At 43.7% G+C, this 17,685-nt stretch overlaps 1 protein-coding gene across 2 annotated transcripts in view; it reads left to right on the top strand.

Annotated features, from left to right (window-relative positions):
• Nucleotides 1-17,685, top strand: part of KIAA0355 (KIAA0355 ortholog) — a 99,146-nt gene that overhangs the window by 18,738 nt on the left and 62,723 nt on the right. Inside the window, exons 2-3 of one of the 2 annotated variants that reach the window (XM_030820215.1) lie at nucleotides 8,986-9,100; nucleotides 11,174-11,297. The exons of the other annotated variant lie outside the window; for it this stretch is intronic. The gene's annotated coding sequence lies outside the window, so the exon portion shown is untranslated. The remainder of the gene's footprint in view (nucleotides 1-8,985; nucleotides 9,101-11,173; nucleotides 11,298-17,685) is intronic. 2 annotated transcript variants of the gene reach the window in all.

The following is a 17,685-nucleotide window of genomic DNA, read 5'->3' as shown; positions in this document are numbered from 1 at the left end:
TGTGATCACATTGACTCTAGAGTAGTCACACAGCATCCAGAGGGGAGTAGCCCAGGCATTTGGAAGATCACTCAGGAGGCGCCTCCATAATTCAGGCAGGAGGTAAAAACAGTAGCTTTGCTACGGCAGTGAAGATAGAAGGAAAAGGTCTTGAGAGATACTGAGAAGGCAGGAAGGGGCTGGGCATGGTGGCTCACACCTGTAATCCCAGCATTTTGGGAGGCCGCGGCAGGTGGATCACCTGAGATCAGGAGTTCAAGACCAGCCTGACCAATATGGAGAAACCCCGTCTCTACTAAAAATACAAAATTAGCCGGGCGTCGTGGTGCATGCCTGTAATCCCAGCTACTCAGGAGGCTGAGGCAGGAGAATCGCTCGAACCCAGGAGGCGGAGGTTGCAGTGAGCTGAGATCGCACCATTGCACTCCAGGCTGGGCAACAAGAGCGAAACTCCGTCTCAAGAAGGCAGGAAGGATAAGATTCTGTGATTAATTGGATGTGAAGCAGAGTGAGGACTAGAGGATAACTCCCAGGTTTCTGCCTTGTTCAAGTAGGCAGATGGTGATGTCATTTGCCAAGACTGGGAAGGCATATTGAAAGACTTGGGAGATTTGGTTTTGGACTTTTGATTTTGGGACCTGTCCACTAGGCAGTTGAATATTTGGGTTCTGGAGCACAGGACAAAGATCTGGGCTAGAGAGATGGATTTGGGAATCTTCCCAGAAGGAATATGTTGCTCTTAGAAACAGAGAGGGCACAGCACTTAAGGTCTGTCAGAGGAGGAGTAGCTCAAAGGGGCAACTAAGAATGGCCAGAGAGGTATGAGGAGAGCCAGCACTAGTGTCTTTTCGTGTTAGCAACTTACAGAGTTGCTCCACTTTGTAATGTGGTAACAGATAAAGGGAGCTAAAAAAGTAGAGTTCTAAGGAAGGTCCGAGCAAAGCACTGAATTTTCCAGGCATTTTCTTTTGCCTGGATAGGTATTTTAAATTTATCAATGTTGAGAATAAAATTCTTCAAAGCATTTTTCTAGAGTGCATTTCTAAATATGGTTTGAGTCAGTCTGAACTGACTAAAAACATGGAAATGGTTGGGCTTTGAACTTCATAGACAATAACTTCACTAATCTGCCTAAAGAATTTCCTGTAGTGTCTCCACATTATCAAGGGTAGATATTTGGATTTACATTTTTGTGGATTGGAGAGGACAGAACATTTTCTGTTTGTTTTTTTTTTTTTCTCAGAAGAGGGAATTGTTTAGGAATGATTCATCTTTATATTTTTCGTAACAGCTTTATTGAAATATAATTCACGTATCATACAGTTTACCCATTTAAAGTATATAAATTGGTGGTTTTTAGTGTATTCATAGTTATGCAACCACCATCAATTTTAGAATATTTTCATCACTCTGCAAATAAACCATATACCCATTAGCAGTCATCGCTTATTTCCCCCATTCCACACCCCCACCCCCAGCCTTAGGCAACGATTAATTGACTTTTTGTTTCAATGGATTTATGTAATTGGTACAGTTCATATTAAGGGAACTTTGGGTCTGATTTCTTTCACTTAACATAATGTTTTCAAGGTTTATCCATGTATCAGTACTTTATTCCTTTTCATGGCTGAATAATATTCCATTGTATAGTTCTACTACATTTTGTTTATCCATTTTTCAATCGATAGGCATTTGAGTCGTTTCCAGTTTTTGGTATTATGATAATATTGCTCCAAACATTCATCTGCATGTTGGTTTGTAGGCATGTTTTTCATTTCTCTTGGGTATATATACCTAGGAGGAGAATTTCTTGGTCGTGTGGTAATTTTATGTTTAACCATTTGAGGAACTGCCACTGTGTTTTCCATCGTGTCTGTACCATTTTGTATTCCCCTGAGCAGTATATGAGGATTCCAAATTCTCTAACATTTTGCCAACACTTGTTATTGTCTGCTTGATTATAGTCATCCTAGTGGTTGTGAAGTGGTATCTCATTGTGGTTTTGATTTGCATTTCCCTGGTAGTTAGTGATGTTGACTATCTTTTCTTAGGCTTATCGGCACTTCATCTTTGGAGGGTTCATCTATATTTGTGTTTTGTTTGTTTTTTTCTTTAGAGACGGAGTCTTGCTCTGTCTTCCAGGCTGGTGTGCAGTGGTGCCATCTTGGCTCACTGCAACCTGTATTTCCTGGGTTCAAGCAGTTCTCCTGCCTCAGCCTCCTGAGTAGCTGGGATTACAGGTGTGCGCCACCCCGCCCGGCTAATTTTTGTATTTTTGGTAGAGATGGGGTTTCGCCATGTTGACCAGGCTGGTCTCACACTCCTGACCTCAGGTGATCTGCCTGCCTCGGCCTCCCAAAGTGCTGGGATTACAGGGGTGAGCACCCACGCCCAGCTCATCCATATTTGATCATCAGTTTTGGCAAGGTAAATTAAGTTGCAAAACCTGAAACTTTAAAGGAACAAACATAAACATTTGATTGTAGAAATGAGGGAAAAAGAGTGTGTGTGTGGGTATGTGTGTGTGTATGTACATATGTGTATATGTACAGTGGAAGATGCCATAAACAGATTTGTAAAAGTTAAAGGACAGGCTCCCCAGAGAAATAGCCAGTGTGCTCCATCCACATCAAGCCTGAGCGTGAGAGGAGAGTTCTGGATAATCCTGTTACCTGGCTGTGACTTTGGAAGTGGAGACCATGATCTCTGCCTTCTCCCACATATCATCTGTCTTAAGGTCACAGATACCTTAGCCACTGCCAGGGTTCCACAAGCCAGTCACCTTTCAGGTGGAGAGGTAGCTTGCTATAGCAGCCAGTTTCTTGAGTTTGCACGACAGTGCCACTGGAACAATGGCTCATTCATGTCAGATTTCTAGAGAGTTGGGCAGCACACTTGTGAGAATCTAGCTGTGAACAAGCCATTGCTGTCTTTAGGAGCTTATGTGCCAGGTGGTAAGGTGTACATATGCAAATAAAATGGTAGGATGATTGCAAGTTGTTATGAAGACAAGACAGCATTGTAGGGGTGAGGTGACCCTAGATTAGACAGGTTGGCTGCAGAAGGCTTCTCTGAGGGTGTAACACATGTTTTGAGAGCTAAAGGATGATAGAGAGGAGCATCATGAGTAGGAGGGAGCCAGGAGCTTTCTGGATAGAGGCAGCAGCATGTGTAAAGAGCTTGGGGCACTAGAAGAACTGGAAGATGAATGGTGTGACTGCAGAATGATGAGCGAGAGTCAGGAGGCACAACATGAGGCTGGAGAGGTGGGCAGGGCTGTGCAGGTCTCAGTAAGGAGTTTGATTTTATTCAAAGTGCCAGGGACCATTGGGTATAAATTCTTCGTAAACTGCATGCGGAAGAGAGATTAAAAGGTTGGCAGAAAGGAATAAAAATGAAACTGGAGGACCAAGCTGGTAAAAGTTGCCCCCAAGGGTCTATCAGAATCCTAACTCACTTAGGCTAATAAGATCAGTGGTTACTTATGAACAATACGATTGAAAAGACCTACGGAAAAACACGTGAAATTTGGAGTTTCCCTGTCTCTCATGTTTCCTGTAAGTAATTTGCTAGATATAGAGACTCGATTAGATTTTGATTCAGTATTTTAGGCAAAAATATTTTTTGGGTGGTACTGTGTACTTCCTATTTTGTCACAATAATAGGCATATAATTATATGTTTAGTTCCCCACTTTAATGATGCTAAAATTAATTAGTGGGCTCAGGTGTTATACCTGATTCCTTCATCATAAACTTCTCCATCAAGTTTCACCAAATCATTTTAACAGTGATTAATAATCATTGGCTAGATACAGTATTTCATTAGAGTTGCAAAATAATAGTTTTCCTACCATTTCTTCTGTATTTATTGGCTAATTTTCTTTGATTAAGCACTTTCCTAAATGGAGTATTCCAAAAAAACTGTATAAACAGGAAAAGCAGGATAAATGCTTGATTTCACCCCCCGACCCCCAACAGTTTTTAGAACGATAGCTTGGTGCCTTAATACCTCCACAGATAGATGACCAATGGAATTTTTCTTAGTATCATTATTGACTCATTTTTTTTATTGTGGTAGAATATGCATAACACAAAATTTACAGTTTTAACCGTTTTTATATATACATTTTAGTGGCAATAAGTACATCAACAATGTTGTGCAACCATCACCACCATCCATCCATCTCCAGAACTTTTTCAACATCCCAAACTGAAAGTCTTGGCCAGGCGTGGTGGCTCACGCCTGTAATCCCAGCACTTTGGGAGGCTGAAGCGGGTGGATCACCTGAGGTCAGAAGTTTGAGACCAGCCTGGCCAACATGGTGAAACCCTGTCTCTGCTAAAAATACAAAAATTAGCCAGATGTGGTGGCATAAGCCTGTAGTCCCAGCTACTTGGGAGGCTGAGGCATGAGAATTGCTTGAACCCAGGAGGCAGAGGTTACAGTGGACCGAAATTGTGCCACTAGTACTCCAGCCTGGGTGACAGAGCAAGACTCCATCTCAAAAAAAAAAAAAAAAAAAGTCTTGCCTATTAAACAGTAACTCCCCATTTTCCTCTTCTCTCAGCTCCTGGGAACAACCTCTCTTCTACTTTTTGTCCCTAAAAATTTGACTATTTTAGGCACCTCATATATATGGAATCACACAGTATTTGTCCTTTAGTGTCTGGCATCTTAGCAGAGTGTCTCCAAGGTTCATCCATGTTGGAGCATGTTACTAGAATTTCCTTATTATTATTATTTTTTTATTGACAGGGTCTCTGTCACCCAGGCTGGAGTGCAGTGGTGTGGTCAAGCTCACTGCAGCCTCAAATGCCTGGGTTCAAGTGATCCTCATGCCTCAGCCTCCCAAGTAGCTGGAACTACAAGTGTGCACCATAATGCCGAGCTAATTTTTAAATTTTTTGTAGAGACAGGGTCTCGCTATGTTGCCCAGACTAGTCTCAAACTGGCCTCAAGCGATCTTCCTACCTAAACCTCCCAAAGTGCTAGGATTACAGGCATGAGCCACTGCTTCCAGCCTTTCTTCCTTTTTAATACTAAATAATAGTCCATTGTATGGATATACCACATTTGTTTATCTGTTCATCTTCCGTGGACATTTGGATTGTTTCCACCTTTTGACTATTATGAATAATGCTTCTGTGAACATGGGTGAAGAAATACCTGTTCACGTCCTTGCTTTCAATTCTTTTGGGTATATGCACAGAAGTGGAATTGCTGAATCACATGGTAATTCTATGTTTAATTTTTTAAGGAAGCACCATACTGTTTTACACAGTGGCTGCACTATTTTATATTCCCACTAGCAATACGCAAGGCTTCCAGTTTCTCCATGTCCTTGCCAGCACTTTTTGTTTTATTTTGTTTTTGAGACGGTGTCTCGCTGTGTGTCCCAGTCTGGAGTTCAGTGACCCATTGCGATCTCGGCTCACTGCAACCTCTGCTTCCTGGGCTCAGGTGATCCTCCCACCTCAGCTTCCCAAGTAGCTGGGACCATGCCTGGCTATTTTTTTTTTTATTTTTAGTAGAGATGAGGTTTCTCCATGTTGTCCAGGCTGGCAATGGCCAGCACTTATTTTCTGTGTTTTGTTTATTTTAACATTAGCCATCCTAATAGGGTATGAAGTGGTATCTCACCGTGGTTTTGATTTGCATTTTCCAAGTTATATTATTCCCTAGTTGTACTGTCCGTTCTTGCCTTACTGTAAAGAAATACTTGAGACTGGGTAATTTATAAACAAAAGTGGTTTAATTGGCTGTACAGGAAGTATGGCAGCATCTGCTCCTGGGGAAGCCTTAGGGAGCTTTTATTCATGGCAGAGGGCAAAGCGGAGCAGGCATCTTAAATGGCAGGAGCCAGGACCGAGAGAGAGGAGGGAGGTGCTACCCACTTTTAAACAACCAGGTCTCATGAGAACCCACTCACTATTGAGTACAAAGGGGAAAATCCACCACACGATCCAGTCACCTCCTCCCAGGCTCTACCTCCAACATTGGGAATTACTATTCGCCATGAGATTTGGGTGGGGACACAGATTTAAACTATATCACTAGTGATTAGTGACGTTGAGCATCTTTTCATGTGCTTATTGGCTGTTTGTATATTTCTTGGGACAAAAGTCTATTCAAGTCCTTTGCCCATTTAAAAATTGGATTTTTGTGTTCGAGTTGTACGAGTTCTTTATATATTCTGGATATTAATTCCTTTTCCCATATGTGATTTATAAATATTTTCATCTATGGATTGCTTTTTGCTTGTAATGTCCTTTGATGCCTAACAGTTTTAATTTTGAAGTCCAGTTTACCTGTTTTTTGTTGCCTGTGCTTTTGGTGTCATATCCAAGAAATTATTGCTAAGTCTGAACTCAGTAATTTTTATATATTTAATGATTTTCACCCCTAAATGGTTATTCTTTTTGATGCTTAAGTTGTCCCATTATTGATCGTTAGTGGAACTTATTTTTCGGGTTTTCTAGGTGCTTTTGACATGAGCCTAGTAGTCTTATATGAGTACCTTGCTTTCTGGCTTTACAAGAAGTCCGGGGCTTATCAGAAAAATTTCTGATCCCAGATCCAGAATCAGCCATTTCTTTAAGTAGTTCTGATTCTTTTTGGTGGGAAATGGTATTAAGGGCATTCATTACAATTAAGATGTAAATTCCAGTAGGTTTTTTTTTTTTTTTAAGTGGAACTAGGAAATACATACTTTTTGGAAAGAAAAAGATACACCATGATTTCAGACTGATTTACTTCCAATTCAAATGAAGGATTAAAGGATTTTTATATCTTTGATTTTATATTTGTCTTTTCTCATTTGTTGACAGTAACACCAGAGAGGTCCAGTCAAAACACGATTTTATTGATTGACCGATTGATGGAGACCACCTCACTCTGTCGCCCAGGCTGGAGTATAGTGGTGCCATGTTGGCTCACTGCAGCCTCCACCACCTGGGCTCAAGGGATCCTTCCACCTCAGCCTCATCAGTAGCTGGGACTACAGGGATGCACTACCATATCTGGATAATTTTGTTTGTTTGTTTTGAGATGGAGTCTCACTCTGTCACCCAGGCTGGAGTGCAGTGGTGTGATTTCAGCTCACTGCAACCTCTGCCTCCCGGGTTCAAGTGATTTTCCTGCTTCAGCCTCCCTGGTAGCTGGGACTACAGACGCCCGCCACTATGCCCGGCTAATTTTTGTATTTTTAGTAGAGATGTGGTTTCACCATATTGGCCAGGCTGGTCTCAAACCCCTGACTTTGTGATCCGCCTGCCTCTGCCTCCCAAAGCGCTGGGATTACAGTCATGAGCCACTGCGCCGGGCCAGTTTTGTTTGTGTTTTATAGAGATGGGGTCTCACTGTGTTGCCCAGGCTGGTCTTGAACTCTAAAGCATTCCTCCTGCTTTGGCCTCCCAAAGTGATGGGATTACAGATGTGAAGCACTATACCTGGCCAAAACACAGTTTTAAACTTGAAATAATTCTTCTCTGTGTGGCTATGCCACTAATTTGGTAAATAATATCGATTCATTTGTCTTTTTAATTTTTAGGGATATTTTTCTTTTTTATATTTGCTTTTTGCTTATATATTTACATAGTTCTAAAGATAAAACCATAAGTAAGATAGATTGAAAGAAGTCTGGCTTTCCTCCTTGTCTTTGTTCTTCTCCATACGTTGTAGGTAAACATTTTTGTTGGTTTTTGGTTTATTCTCCCATGGCTTATTTTAAAAGCTACAGGCATGTGTGTCTGTGTGTTTTTGTATTCCGTGTACCTTACTTCATTCCCATTTTATTTCTTCCCTTGTTTTTATCTTGGCAATCATATTTCTTATTTCCAATAATTCGTTGTTGATTTCTACTTCCTTTATGATTTGTTTGCTTTTGGTTTTTTTTTCTCCCCACGAGACGGAGTCTTGCTCTGTCGCCTAGAGCTGGAGTGCAATAGTGCGATCTCGGCTCACTGCAACCTTCGCCTCCTGGGTTCAAGCAATTCTCCTGCCTCGGCCTCCTGAGTAGCTGGGATTACAGGCACATGCCACCACACCTGGCTAATTTTTGTATTTTTAGTAGAGACGGGGTTTCACCATGTTGGCCAGGCTGGTCTTGAACTCCTGACCTTGTGATCTGCCTACCTTGGCCTCCCAAAGTGCTGGGATTACAGGCGTGAGCCACCATGCCCAGCCCTGCTTTTAAGGATGCACTATCTTTCCAACTCTGTCTGAGGAATACCAGTCAGAATTTCTTTTCAGGTGTTTTTTTTTTTTTTTTTTTTTTTTTTTGAGACGGAGTCTCGCTCTGTCGCCCAGGCTGGAGTGCAGTGGCGCAATCTCGGCTCATTGCAAGCTCCGCCTCCCGGGTTCACGCCATTCTCCTGCCTCAGCCTCTCCGAGTAGCTGGGACTACAGGCGCCCGCCACCACGCCTGGCTAATTTTTTGTATTTTTAGTAGAGACGGGGTTTCATTGTGGTCTCGATCTCCTGACCTCGTGATCCGCCCGCCTCGGCCTCCCAAAGTGCTGGGATTACAAGCGTGAGCCACCGCGCCTGGCCTTTCAGGTGTTTTTCTGGGACCTAAAATATATATTTCTTCTGAGGTCTGATCACCTTTTCATATTAGTTGTCCTTTTTTGTCCTTTTGGTTTTCCTTCACTGTCTGGTGATCCTTATCAATGAAGAACTGGGTTGCTCATATAGGTAATTTGCAGAAGTTCCCTCTGTTTTTCAATAGTCCTCTTGCCTTAGTGAGAGTTGGCTGATTGAGTGATCAGGAATGGGAAGTACAGATGAAAACAGGTTGATTAGCCGGTTTCCCACTCCTGATTTCTCTACCTGCTGACTCAAAGCTGGGCATTTATCCAGCTCCTCCAGGAAAAAGGGCTCTGCCTCTCTGTCCTCTTTTGGCCCTGCATGTTGCAAAAAGTGGCCAGCTTTGCTCTGGTCTGTCTTGTAATAGAGTTTCCTCTGCTTTCTCTCCATCCTCTAGAAAATGGCCTGCAGTTAAATAGACTGGCCCTCAGACCTTCTCATTACTGTTTTGCTGAGATTCCCTTGTGAATGTCTTTATTGTTATGTCACTGGGATTTGGGGAGGATGGAGAGGTAAGTGCGCTTGCCTGTTTAGCCTGTCGTTTTGAAATGAAGCTCCTTTATGTCATCCCATTTCTGACAGCAGGACTGCTTGCCACTCTCTTTTCTTTATTGGCTTAAGGACTGAAGTGGATCTAAAATTATTCTCTATATTCACAAATCATAGCTGTCAATCTTTAGTCAGATGGGAAAACTTAATTAATTCAGGGATTAAATTTCTCTTTATAGCTGCATAGTCCATTGTAAGTAGAAGTTAGTTATCACTGAAGTGTATGATGCTTCCTGCACTGCGATTGGTAGATTTCTATTTGCTTCAAGGATTGGGTAACTTTTCAAGACCTTTCCTGTTTGTCAGTGACTTTTTTCCAGAGAAGCAGAAATAACAAGGCCTGCTTCCTTTGCTTGCTTTGTGGGAATGATAATATCATCATCAAACATTTAGTGCTTAATATGTGCCAGACATCATTCTAAGTGCTTTAGATGTATAAACCCATTTAAGTCAATAACAGTGGTTACTATTATCCTTATTTTACAGACGATGAGACAGGCAGAGAGAGGTTAAGGAGCTTTCTCAAGGTCAAGCTGATCCTGACAGCCAAGATCTCACCCTATTAGTCAGGCGCCCAGGGCCATTCTCTTCTTCACTTCAATAGTCTTATCTTTCTAAAGGGAAGTGCTTCGAGAGATTTTCTCAGGATGGCTGACCACTTTTCATGTCTTGTCAACCATAGGTACAAGAAAATCCTCTAATACTGAGTCTTCATCTAGTTTCTTTGTTTTTTTTTTTGTTGTTGTTTGAGACGGAGTCTCACTCTGTCGCCCAGGCTGGAGTGCAGTGGCGCGATCTCGGCTCACTGCAAGCTCCGCCTCCCAGGTTCATGCCATTCTCCTGCCTCAGCCTCCCGAGTAGCTGGGACTACAGGTGCCCGCTACCATGCCTGGCTAATTTTTTGTATTTTTAGTAGAGATGGGGTTTCACCGTGTTAGCCAGGATGGTCTCTATCTCCTGACCTCGTGATCCACCCGTCTTGGCCTCCCAAAGTGCTGGGATTACAGGCCTGGCCTTTTTTTTTTTTTTTTTTTTTTGAGACAGTCTCAGTCACCCAGGCTAGAGTGCAGTGATGCAATCTCGGCTTACTGCAACCTCCACCTCCCAAGCTATTCTCCTGCCTCAGCCTCCCAAGTAGCTGAAATTACCGGCGTGTGCTACCACGCTCGGCTAATTTTTGTATTTTTAGTAGAGACAGGGTTTCACCGTGTTGGCCAGGCTGGTCTTGAACTCCTGGCCTCAAGTGATCTGCCCGTCTCAGCCTCCCAAAGTACTGGGATTACAGGCATGAGCCACCATGTCTGGCCTTCGTCTAGTTTCAAGCATGTTCTTTATTGCCTGAAATAGAAATTGCTGATGACTCTAATTGCAGAAATGAATATTTTAAATGATATAATTATGGCTGAATTCAGTTTTAATCTGTGGAGAACCTTTGTAAATTATTATGTTGAAAAGATGTTACTTAAAATGTTCTTTTCTGCTGTGTATTTGATATTTTTAAGTAGCATTAAAACTTAAGAGTACATGACAGATCTCACAAGTCTTGGCTACACTAACTTCTGAGGTCTTTCACAATGCGTATTTATTTCCATGCAGCATGAATAGTGGATTCATAAATGGTGAATGTTTTCCCAGTGGAAATTCTTTTTAAGAAAATATGGAAAAGAAATGTCCTTAAATGGTTTGAACATATTTTAGCCTGTCAGGCAGATAAATATGAGGGTGGAGAAGCATGTGAAAAACTATTAGACAGCATTAAGAAGAATTTTATTAAAATAATGATAATAATAATAATTAGCTGGGCACGGTGGCATATGTCTGTAGTCCCAGCTACTGGGGAGGCTGCAGTAGGAGGATCACCTGAGCCCAGGAGGCAGAGGTTACAGTGAGCCGAGATCACGCCACTGCACTCCAGCTTGGGTGATAGAGCCAGACCCAGTCTCAATAAATAAATAAAAACAGAAATAAAATAATAAAATCCAGGTGTTCGTGTGTGTGTGTGTGTGTCTGTGTGCATTTTCAACATTTTGTTTCAGAAATGTTCAATCATATACAACATTGGAGCAAGTGATGTGATGCACCTCATGTACCCATCACCTAACTTCCAACAGTATTTTGTCAGGGGATATTATGATCACTGCCATGAAGACAAATGCTTAGGTAGATATTACCACCTTCTCTGTACATTGTTTCTTGGCAAAATGTCATTTGAAAATGATAGAACTTGGGCAGGCATGATGGCTCATTGCTGTAATACTAACACTTTGGGAGGCCGAGGCGGGCAGATCACTTTGAGGTCAGGAGTTTGAGACCAGCCTGGCCAACGTGGTGACACCCTGTCTCTACTAAGAATACAAAAATTAGCCAGGCGTGGTATTGGGCACCTGTAATGCCAGCTACTCAGGAGGCTGAGGCATGAGAATTGCCTGAACCCAGGAGGCGGAGGTTGTGGTGAGCCGAGATGGCACCACTGCACTCTAGCCTAGGCAACAGAGTGAGACTTCATCTCAAAAAAAGAAAAAATAAGATGATGGATCTTGAATGTATTTCAGTTCCATGACCTTTTTTTTTTGTTTGTTTCATCGTGTTAGCCAGGATGGTCTCAATCTCCTGACCTTGTGATCCGGCCGCCTCGGCCTCCCAAAGTGCTGAGATTACAGGCGTGAGCCACTGTGCCCAGCCAGTTCCATGACATTTTAAAAAAATTCAACACTCTAGTTTTGATTACAACAAAGATCTGCACAGGAACACACCAGATCTGTTAAGAATTAGCCAAAACCAGTTTTCATGTTTTGAATGTTTTTTCTCTCTTCTTGGGTAGGAACCCCAGGCATGACTGTGATACTTGAGCAGTCTTGTTAGAAGCAATTATGTTACAAACAGAACTTTTCATTGAACTGTCTAACCAGCCCCTTGGTTCTCAGAAAAAGAGCTGTGGCCAGGCACAGTGGCACACGCCTCTAATCCCAGTACCCTGGAAAGCCGAGGCAGGTAGATTGCTTGAGCTTAAGAGCCCGAGACTGGTGAAACCCTGTTTCAAAACAAACAAACAAAACAAAACAAAAACTTATTTGTCACTTTGGAGGGGAGGTGCCTTTCTGTATTATTATTATTTTTTGAGACGGAGTCCCTCTCTGTTGCCCAGGCTGGAGTACAGTGGCATGATCTCGGCTCACTGCAAGCTCTGCCTCCCGGGTTCATGCCATTCTCCTGCCTCAGTCTCCCGAGTAGCTGGGACTACAGGTGCATCCCACCACACCTGGCTAATTTTTTGTATTTTTAGTAGAGACAGAGTTTCACCGTGTTAGCCAGGATGGTCTCGATCTCCTGACCTCGTGCTCTGTCCACCTTGGCCTCCCAAAGTGCTAGGATTACAGGTGTGAGCCACCACGCCCAGCCAACCTTTCTGTGTTGTTTTTTTTTTTTTGAGATGGAGTCTGGCTCTGTCGCCCAGGCTGGAGTGCAATGGTGCGATCTCGGCTCACTGCAAGCTCCGCCTCCTGGGATCACGCCATTCTCCTGCCTCAGCCTTCCCAGTAGCTGGGACTACAGGCGCACACTACCACACCTGGCTAATGTTTTGTATTTTTAGTAGGGACGGGGTTTCATCGTGTTAGCCAGGATGGTCTCGATCTCCTGACTTGATCCGCCTGCCTCGGCCTCCCAAAGTGCTGGGATTACAGGCGTGAGCCACCATGCCTGGCCTTTCTGTATTCTTGAATACACAGGAATATTGGTGAGAATCCCTGAGTTGCACTGCAGTCGGCATCATCAGGTGTCCTCATTCTTGTGGCTCTCAGCAGATTTTCAGTGGACCCCCAGTTTGGCTCTCAAATTATAGCATACATCAGAATCATCTGGGGAACTTGTTAAAAAAGTGTATTGTCCAAAAAATTAGCCAGGCATGGTGGTGGGCGCCTGTAGTCCCAGCTACTCGGGAGGCTGAGGCAGGAGAATGGCGTGAACCCAGGGGGAGGAGCTTGCAGTGAGCCGAGATTGCGCCACTGCACTCCAGCCTGGGAGACAGAGCAAGACTGTCTCAAAAAAAAAAAAAACAAAAAACAAAGTGTATTCTCTGCTTCTCTGCCAAAGATTGCTTCATTAAAATTTGGATTGTATCCCAGTAATCTGTATTTAAATAGTCATTCCAGGAAGGGTGGTATCCTGATTCTAATATCAGGGAAGGAAGTCCTTAAAAGCCATTGTTGGTTTTCACTGACTGCTACTAGGTTTTTTTTTTTGTTGTTTGTTTAGAGACGAGATCTCACTATTTTGCCCAGACTGGACTCGAAGTCCTGGGCTCAAGTGACCCTCCTGCTTTGGCCTCCCAAAGTGCTGGGACTGCAGATGGGCACCACTGTGTCCAGCCCTCATCCTAATTTTACTAAGGTTGGTAGGTGGTGAAAAAAATTGCTAAAAATGTTTTCATCCTTTAACATGCTCAGTGAGTGTTATGACAACCCCACGTAGACTTTTACTGCCTACAGATTTACTGTCACAGAGGTTGTCTTAGTTCAGGCTGCTTTAACAAAGTACTATAGACTGGGTATATTATAAACAACAGAAGCTTATTTCTCACAGTTCCAAAGTCTGGAGGTTTAAGATCAGGGTGCCAGCACTGTCAGGTTCTCTTGAGAACCCTCTTTCAGGATGCAGACTGCTGACTTACCATATTCTCATACGGCAGAAAGAGGGTGAGCTGGCCTCTTTTTATAAGGGCACTAATCTCATTTATGATGGCTGCACCCTCATGACCTAAATACCTCCCAAAGTTCCTACCTCCAGATACCATCACAATGGGAATTAGATTTCAACATATGCATTTTTGGGGAAACATTCAGACCGTAACATAGGTGCACCCTTAGTCGTGGGCAATTCAGTTCTGATGCTGTGGTCTGATGACCACACCCTGACAACATAGGTGCATAGTGGGTAGTATGGTTGCAAAGGATCTCGTGTATTTCTCTGTGGTTCCACTAAATTCTTTAGTCCAAGCTTTAGGCCTCCCCTGCTTGGTCACCTGTTGGACCAACACTAGGTGCAGGAAGTGCAGGAAGCTCAGTTTACAAAAAGTCATCTGGTGCTTCCAGCTCTATGTAGCTTCCTCTGAAAGAAAAGGAAGCGTGGGGAGTGTAGAAAGCAGTTAGTTCTTCACCTGAGGCTCCAGTTCCAAAACTGAATGGAAACTTTGGTGTTTGGGATATGTGTTTGACTAAAGTTTCCTTTCGTCAGTTTCTCAAAGGAAACCATGACTCTTCCCCCACCATCTTCCACCCCTTCACTTTCCATACATACAAGAAAGAATGATGTCCTGGAGCAACCTCTGGAGAACAACTGTGGGGCCTCCCCATTACAAAACAGCCTCCCCTGTGTGGAATCAGATTTGCTTTCGTCTGGGCAGAACCATACAACACACAGCTGGGCTGTGTGGACAGCTGTGGCCGACTGTAGGGCTTGCCCACTATTCTGTATTTTCCCCTACATTTCTCTACCTCTTATAGTGGAATTGGTACCACGCAACCACCTCTGGCCTTTGGTGGTGGCCTTTGACATGCAACCACCTCAAAGCCAAAGGGCTTTGAAGGGAGGTGATGTGTGTCACTTTCAGTGGGAAGTATTAAAGAGCGGGTATGAGTTTTGACTTTCTTTTTCTGTGCTAGGGCAACCATGGGAGACATAAGTTCCAGTAGTGTCCCTGTAAGCTGAAGAAGGGCTGCTAGACCCACAATGAATTTTTGTGAACAAGAAGTAATCTGGGCCCGGGCGCCTTGGCTCATGCCTGTAATCCCAGCACTTTGGGAGGCCAAGGCAGTCGGATCAGTTGAGGCCAGGAGTTCGAGACCAGCCTAGCCAACATGGTGAAACCCTGTTTCTACCAAAAACACAAAAATTAGCTGGGCATGGTGGTGTGTGCCTGTGATCTCCCAGCTACTCAGGAGGCTGAGGTAGGAGAATTGCTTGAACCCAGGAGGTGAAGGTTGCAGTGAACCAAGATTGCACCACTGCACTCCAGCCTGGGCAACAGAGCAAGACTCCGTCTCAAAAACAAAAAGTAAATCTGATTGGGCATGGTGGCTCACGCCTGTAATCCCAGCACTTCGGGAGGCTGAGGCAGGAATCAGTTGAGGTCAGGAGTTTGAGACCAGCCTGTGCAACATGGTGAAACCCCATCTCTACCAAAAATAAAAATTAGCTGGGCTTGGTGATGCATGCCTGTAGTTCCAGCTACTGTGGAGGCTGAGGCAAGAGAATCACTTGAACTCAGGAGCTCAAGAGCAGCCAGGTTGCAGTGAGCCAGGATCTCACCTCTGCACTCCAGCCTGAGTGACAGAGCAAGATTCCATCTCCAAGGCCAGGCGTGGTGGCTCATGCCTGTAATCCCAGCACTGGGAGGCCGAGGTGGGCGGATCACAAGGTCAGAAGATCAAGACCATCTGGCCAACATTGTGAAATCCCGTCTCCACTAAATATACAAAAATTAGCTGGGCATGGTGGCGCGTGCCTGTTATCCCAGCTACTCGGGAGGCTGAGGCAGGAGAATCGCTTGAACCCAGGAGACAGAGGTTGCAGTGAGCCGAGATCATGCCACTGCACTCCAGCCTGGTGACAGAGCTAGACTCTGTCTCAAAAAAAAAAAAAAAAAAAAAAGTAAATCTGTATTAGGTTAAGCCATTTATTTCAGGATTTGTTAACTGCAGCATAGCTCGATCTGTCTGCCAGTTTGAAGTTCTGAGAGTCAAGATACCTGAGTTTAATTCTGAGACTACGTGTGGTCTAGTGCAAGACCTTTAATGTCCTGAATCCCCTTTTCAATATATAAATTGAAGGGTTTAAATTAGATGATCATGAAGGGCCTTTTTGGCACTTATATTCACAGATTCTGGATGGCAGCACTCAAATGCAGATGTTCCTTGACTTATGATGGGAGTTATGTCCTGATAAACCTCTCATAAGTTGAAAATATCCTAAGTTGAAAATGTAAGGACCGGGAGCAGTGGCTGATGCCTGTAATTCCAGCGCTTTGGGAGGCTGAGGCAGGAGGATCGCTTGAGCTCAGGAGCTCAAGACCAGCCTGGGAACATGGTGAAACCCAGCTCTATAAAAAATACAAAAATTAGCTGGGCGTGGTGCTGTGTGCCTGTAGCCCCAGCTACTCAGGAGGCTGAGGTGGGAGGATGGCTTGAGCCCAGGAGGTGGAGCTTGCAGTGAACCAAGATCGCACCACTGCACTCCAGCCTGGGTGACAGAGCCAGACCCTGTCTCAAAAAGAAGAAGAGAAGAAAATGCATTTAATATTCCTAATGTACCAAACATCATAGCTTAGCCTTGCCTACCTTAAATGTGCTAAGAGCACTTCACTTTAGCCTACAGTTTGGCAAAATCATCTACCACAAAGCCTTTTTTTTTTTTTCTCTCTGTCTTAGAGGCAGGGTTTTACCGTGTTACCCAGGCTGGAGTACAAGGGCACAATTACAGATCACTGTAACCTCAAACTCTTGGGTTCAAGTGATCCTCCACCTCAGCCCCTGGAATAGCTGGGACTATAGGTGCACACCACACCTGGCTAATTTGAAAAATTTTTTTTGTAGAGATGGGGTCTTTCTGTGTTGCCCGGGCTGGTCTTGAACTCCTGGCCTCAAATGATCTTTCCAGCTTGGCCTCCCAAAGTGTTGAGATTACCGTTGTAAGCCACCATGCCCAGCTACAAAGTCTATTTTGTGATAAAGTTATAAAGAAATTTGGATCAAAACTCAAAATTTGAAGTATAGTTTCTACTGAAAGCATATTCCTTTTTTTTTTTTTTTTTTTTGGAGACAGTCTCACTCTGTCACTCAGGCTGGAGTGTAGTGGCGTGACCTTGGCTCACTGCAACCTCCGCCTCCCAGGTTCAAGCGATTATCCTGCCTCAGTCTCCCAGGTAGCTGGGATTACAGGTGCCTGCCACAATGCCAGACTAAGTTTTGTATTTTTTAGTAGAGACGAGGTTTCACCATGTTGGCCAGGCTGGTCTCAAACTCCTGACCTCAGGTGATCTACCCACCTCGGCCTCCCAAAGTGCTGGGATCGCAGGCGTGAGCCACTGTGCCCAGCCGCATATTGCTTTTTTACCATTGTAAAGTAGCAAAACTGTAAGTCAAGCCATGTAAGTCAGGAACCATGTGTACACTTTTCTGATTGATGTACAAAAAGGAGACTAAATCTGGCATTAAAGCCGTCCCTGGAAAACTTTATTATTGTTAGGTTTTGCTATTAAATGAGAAGTTAGTTATGTGAAGAAAGTGACAAAGATGAAGTAATACTTTTTTAAAAATTAGTTTTATTGAGATATAATTCACATAATTAGTTTATTTGGCTCATGGTTCTGGGAAGTCCAAGGTCATGGCACTGGCATCTGGTGAGGGCCTTCTTGGTGCATCACCCCAAGGCGAAAGGTGGAAGGACAGGAGAGCTCAAGAGAGCAAGAGATGGTTGAACTTCTGTAACAGATTCACTCTCACAATAAACTAAACCACTCCTGTGATAATGCCATTGATCTGTTCAGGAGGAT

This window comes from Nomascus leucogenys, chromosome 10, assembly GCF_006542625.1.
Source record: "Nomascus leucogenys isolate Asia chromosome 10, Asia_NLE_v1, whole genome shotgun sequence".
Taxonomy (NCBI): domain Eukaryota; kingdom Metazoa; phylum Chordata; class Mammalia; order Primates; family Hylobatidae; genus Nomascus; species Nomascus leucogenys.
Note: the sequence above shows the minus strand (reverse complement) of the source record. Positions and strands in the feature narration are given on the sequence as shown.